Raw genomic sequence first — 6,000 nt, 5'->3', positions numbered from 1 at the left:
TTGGTGCTCTATGAGGGAAATGCAATACTATGGCGATATCCAGATCTTGTTGTATATCCATTGTGTTTGAGCCTAAATGCAGCGCACAGGAAACCAGGAACAGTTTGCTATGTCAAAACTGATGAGGTACAGGACAGGTAAACAACACAGGTAAGGACTCAAAGTGGTGGAGGTGTGAGCATGAGGCTTAAATACTGACTTGATTGGAGATGAGAAGCAGCTGATGAGAGGGGCGTGTCTCTCTGAAGGGGCGTGTCTCTCTGAATCTCCTCCTAGAGCACCATTGTGTATTTTGAACCAATCATCTCTCAGAGGGGCGTGGCCAGCAGCAGCTCATTAGCATTTAAAGCTACAGACACAGAATCAGCACTTTTGAAACAGGGCTGAAACAAAGGGGATTATGGGATGCTACAATGATCTGTTTGGTGTTTCGAGCCAAACACTTCAGAGACATGTATTGTATATATCTGAGACCTATAAAAGATTGTTGAGAAAGAGTATATAGGGGACCTTTAATATAATGAACCCCCTCCAATTAGCACTCTTAGGACCACTGCTACAAATCTATATAACAATCGTATGTAGCACCAAAGTAAACTATAACTGCTGGTCTGTGTACAACATGTAATGTTTCTTCAAGCCCTCGCTACACCCTTTCACTACCTTTAGTAAAAATGGGCCTTTTTGTTTTTCCGTAATCCTGCTGGAATTCAAACGGAGAAACAAAGCTTGGAATGCACCGACATAGACTGATGAAAAAGTTCCTTTAAATGCATTACTTCTCTCAAACTTATTTGGAAAAACATTAAAAGCAGAGGGGGGGGCTTGTCCTCTTGCTCAACACAAATCTTTTTATCATCTCAGGCTCTTGATCAGTATGCAGGGGGTATCAGAGCGCTGACTCAGCAGATCTCTCCAATGTTTCTGGCTGCTTCTCAACGCCATTACATCCGCTCTAAAAGTCACATTCAAAAGGTGACAGAAGGAAGATCCACAGAGCTTTTACACTAATTGATGTCTTTATGACTGCGACAGAGTGAGAGGGGCCTCCTCTAACGACACAACATCCCTCCACAGGGGGCCACACTTTGATTGTGGCCATAAATAAACCCGACCGTGACGATCCTGTCCCCAGTTTCCTCTCATCAACATCCTGTCTTTAACACAAGGGGAGGTTAGTATTCAGAAAGTCACAGAAGAAATGTTAATATTTAATGGGTATTTAATTGCTTTTTGGCAACAATGGCACAGAAAAATGCACCATCGGACTTTAACTAAACACAGAATACATAAGTAAGTACAATAAGTTGAAGTTTTTCCAGGCTTGGGGAGTAACGGATTACATGTAATGATAAGTAATCAGAATATTAAAATAGATAACTGTTTTCTCTGAAAGTTTACTGTTTCATTCCTATTGGGGATTACTAGCAGGATTACAGTATTAGTTAAAACTTAAAAACATAGTGTTTGTTGTAAAGGGTCAGATGCTATCTCTTCTCTGTAAGCTGTACTGTTCTGTAGGATAATACTTTTTCAATCAGGAGAGACGGTTTTGATGTAAGAAAACATATTTATTGCCAGGAATACACAAATGAATGTAATGGAGTTTTGGCGATTAGGCCCCCGTTGTGCAGGAGTATCATTCGGGAGGGGAGAACCGATCCGTCTAGACATTGGTGGTGGTGATGAATGGATAGTTGGGGTCGGTCTAAAGGGGAGGGGCTTAGCTTGACCCTGGATTCAGAGGGACAGGAGGTGAAAAGGGGCGGAGGAGGGTTGCGTTGAACCTCCTGAAATAACAGCTGTCAGAGGGGAGAGCAGATTTAAAAGGGTTAGCGGAGTGCTATGATAGGCTTGTGAGAATAGAGCGAAGTGATTGGTTAAGCTGGGGAGTGACGCCCCGATAACTTATTGAGAGGAGTAGTAGTAAATGGTTGAGAAGGTCTTCCTGGTTGAACTTGCGCTGAGCTTCATAAGTGTGAATCTATACTTCTACTGCCTGAATCCGCTTTATAAGAAAAACAAAGAATAGCACCAGCTTGTTTTTTGAGAGGAAGTTAACAATCTAAGTGGTGAGTGGTGAACTTTAGAGTTTGCACTTTCAATTAAAACTGAATAAAATTAATCTAGTTCAACCTTGGATTTGTGAATTAAACTGAAAAGCAACAATGAACTATAAGGTCTGTTTGTCCATGGGAACTTTTCTATTACACAAATAGGTGTAATAGAAGATTTGGAAAAAATAACTTTTTGCAATTGCGATATTACTTGGGAGATAAAAGGGAATTATCATTTAAAAAACATACTCACATTATCATATATATTAAAAGAATCACGGTGGGATTTGTTGACCAGGATTTCTCTGCAGTCCATTTTGTGATTAGGATAACCTTTCAATGAATTGTGCCGCCCCAATAAGAACTGAAACACAAAGGCTTTGCATGCATTTTTTTCTGTAGACGAATTGAGCTCAGAAACAGCAATCACATCTGATGGAGTATCCTCTCCCACTGCAGGATGTCTCACAGCTTATATTGGATTTTGCAGAGCACGATAAAAAAGATTTCAGAATTTAAAGCCTTAAGTGTCAGAAGCAGAGCCTCACCCTGCTGGGATCTACTTTGTGATTCTCCACCCCTCCTCAGTGTGTGTGTGTGTGTGTGTGTGTGTGTGTGTGTGTGTGTGTGTGTGTGTGTGTGTGTGTGTGTGTGTGTGTGTGTGTGTGTGTGTGTGTGTGTGTGTGTGTGTGTGTGTGTGTGTGTGTGTGTGTGTGTGTGTGTGTGTGTGTGTGTGTGTGTGTGTGTGTGTGTGTGTGTGTGTGTGTGTGTGTGCGGGTGGGTGGGTGGGTGTGTGTGTTTTCAGGTCTGTCTCAGGGGAAAATAAATATCAGGATGCAGGAGGAGGGACGCCGGCTGTTTCTCATGGGGGGGTCATGCACACTACTATCATGATTATTCACTAAATCACTGAGCAGTGACTGTCAGCTGCAAGAGAAGAAGACATTTCACAGATATAGAATCGAATCGGATGGATGAAACCCTCTTTAATGACCGCAGAGCACACAGTGCTATAGATAGATAGATAGATAGATAGATAGATAGATAGATAGATAGATAGATAGATAGATAGATAGATAGATAGATAGATAGGTTACAGTACTTCAGAGCTCTTGTGTCTGTCACGCATTTCACTCCATTCACACGCTCACACGCCACACCTTGTATTTCTCACGCAGAGATTTCTTACCAAACACCGCTGCCAAAATCTCACTCTGAACTCTGTTCAACACTTGAGAGCCCTGGTACTTAAATGAACCACTACATAGATAGGTAGATAGACTTTTGCTAGCTTGTTAAGTTGATAGATAGATAGCTTAAGTCAGCTAACTTATGCTAGCTAGCTTATTACGTAGATAGGCTATGTTCACTAGATATATAAATAGATAGATAGCTTATTAGTTATCTACTTAATAGGCTATAGCTTATTAAGTAGATAACTAATAATAGATATCTCAATTCAGATAATTTATGCTAGCTAATTAATAGCTAATAGATAGCTTAAATCCGCTAATTTATGCAAGCTAACTTATTAAGTAGATAGCTAATAAATAGATACGTGTGACATTTACATATTATTTTCTTGCAATTGAGTAAGAAATCACGAAAGACATCGGAGCCTTTTTCATAGCCTTTTCAGAGACAAATTGCTGGGTCTTTCCGGGAACACTTAGTTCCACCAACAGTTTATAAATCTTCAGAGCACCTGTCAGCGGTAATTACCTTTTTGCCTTTTTGCAGGTCTAAATGAACGGCACTGGTAATGGATGGCAGATTATAACAAACGAAAAAGAACAAGGAGAAACTTTTTAAAAGGTGAATTCTGGGTGTTTCTGCTTAAGTGGATGATGGGGGACAGGAACATTGGAAGAGAGGATGATGACACGCAGTAATGCTCTGAGGAGAACCTGGGATGTCATGCTATGCCACTTTAATTAGATTACAAACAGAAAACTGCAGACTTTCTAAACCAGACAGGATGTTTTTCGGTTGGGCTGAAATCCCAGTAGCACACGACTAAGAACTTCTGTAGCAGAAAAACACCAATTAATCCGCTTCCTCTTCCAGTCTCTGTCTAAATCTGTTTATCTCATATATCTGTAAAGACTTTTTGGATACTTTATTTCCTTCTTGGCAGCAACAGAAATGAAGTTTGTTCTGATGCAGTGACAGCAGCAGAATGGAGGAACAGATCATGTGAGAAGCTGCAGCTGATGGAGAGATATTGGAAATCAACAAACACTTTCCAAGGAAATAAAACAGCAGGGGGAACGTTTAAGCCCCGTGTAAATATTTAAGTGGATTACAGTCGAAGGATGCTGATACTAGAGAGAAATCGACGGCTGAGGATTTTGAAATTGATTTATTTTCCATTATATGTTGTTATTAGCAGCACGAGAAGTCCTCTGCTGAATGAATCTGTTTTGAAAGAGTTAGCATCGAGCTAAAACGGGGTGTTGCTGATTTAAACTCAATGTTATTTAACGCTATTATTCAATGTTTATTATACTATATAATGTAAATATTTAGCTAAAGTTTGCATGTCCCAATTGGAGTAATTTTAAGATGTTTTACCGAGCATTTACCATTTACTTATTTTCTTCGGCTTTGCTATAAAAAAAAAACCCAAAAGAGAAAATATATACGTATAAAAAGATAAATAAATGTTTGTTGGCTTTACATTATCTGACTCCAGCTTACTTAACCCTCCTATTGTCTTCGTTCCCCCCCCCCCCCCTTACTTTGGTGTTTGCGGTCAAATTTGACCGGTCCTGTTTTAACTGCTATCACATGAACACAAAAACCATGAATCATCACCAAATGTCATTTAACACCCTTTCAAACTGTACATATTGTATCAGACTACTGGTATACATGAAACACTGCAGTAAATATACAAAGAACAGACACTGAACATGTACTGCGTGTGCCAGGTGTGATCCATGTGGGGGGATGGGCACATAAGGGGGACACACACATTTAGAGTGTGTGTGTGTGTGTGTGTGTGTGTGTGTGTGTGTGTGTGTGTGTGTGTGTGTGTGTGTGTGTGTGTGTGTGTGTGTGTGTGTGTGTGTGTGTGTGTGTGTGTGTGTGTGTGTGTGTGTGTGTGTGTGTGTGTGATCTGATCCGGATGGTTACTAATTCCTTTGCTTTATGGCGGCCATGTTGGACCGGGAACACCATGGGTGTTACAAAGTTGACTAAATCATCCAAGGTTCAATGAAAGTGGTGATCAGCCATTTGATATGTTCAAATGTCTTCTGTGAAGGATATCATGAAGCCTTAATGCAATTGAATGTAAAACAAAGAAGTTATGATTGATGAAAGCAGTAGACGACAGGAAGGTTAATAAACTAGTTTCACTTTTTAAATAAAGCCTTTCTCACTTTATTTTAGTTTGTATCGAAATATAAGTGCACTTCTAAATCGAAAAGAAAAGTCAAATTCAGTAGTATTTTACTTTTTAACCGTATTATTATTATTATTATTATTATTATTATTATTGTTATTATGATAAATGATTAAAATACACTGTAATGCACCCACAAACAGCAGCACAGCCTGTCTGTATTTATATGTTTGTAGTGTCCTCTAGCTTTATTCCTCTTAGCCACACGCACTTCATTGATTTTCCTTCCAAGCGATAATTCCTAACAAGCCTATAAGATGACAAGGACATAGGTTGAAGCGATCAAGCTGTTTCTGCTCAGAAGCCTCATCAGGACTGTAACCCTGGACCTTTTGCTCTGTTGTTCCTCGTGCAATAACATGTAATTCTTTTTTCTTTTTCTGCAATCTCAAGAGGTCCAACATAAATCCACCTTGCGTGAGTCCTTTCTGTGTAATCACTGCGGACCAGGGGTCATTTAATGTGGGAGATTGTGGGCGGGTGTAATGGGTGGAGGGCATCGAGGTTAAATGTCAACACGGATTTAAATTAGGT

General features: G+C 39.8%; 1 long non-coding RNA gene across 1 annotated transcript; it reads right to left on the bottom strand.

The window, feature by feature from the left end:
* Positions 1–1,550: 1,550 nt before the first annotated feature.
* LOC307026188 lies at positions 1,551–3,095 on the bottom strand. The gene is made up of 2 exons (XR_013804355.1): positions 2,311–3,095; positions 1,551–1,802 (listed from the first exon to the last, which is right to left on the bottom strand). It is a non-coding gene; the product is annotated as an uncharacterized lncRNA (long non-coding RNA).
* Positions 3,096–6,000: the final 2,905 nt, after the last annotated feature.

This window comes from Notothenia rossii, assembly GCF_949606895.1.
Source record: "Notothenia rossii genome assembly, chromosome: 12".
Classification (NCBI taxonomy): Eukaryota; Metazoa; Chordata; class Actinopteri; order Perciformes; family Nototheniidae; genus Notothenia; species Notothenia rossii.
The sequence above is the reverse complement of the archived record's forward strand: the minus strand, read 5'-3'. Positions and strand labels throughout refer to the sequence as shown.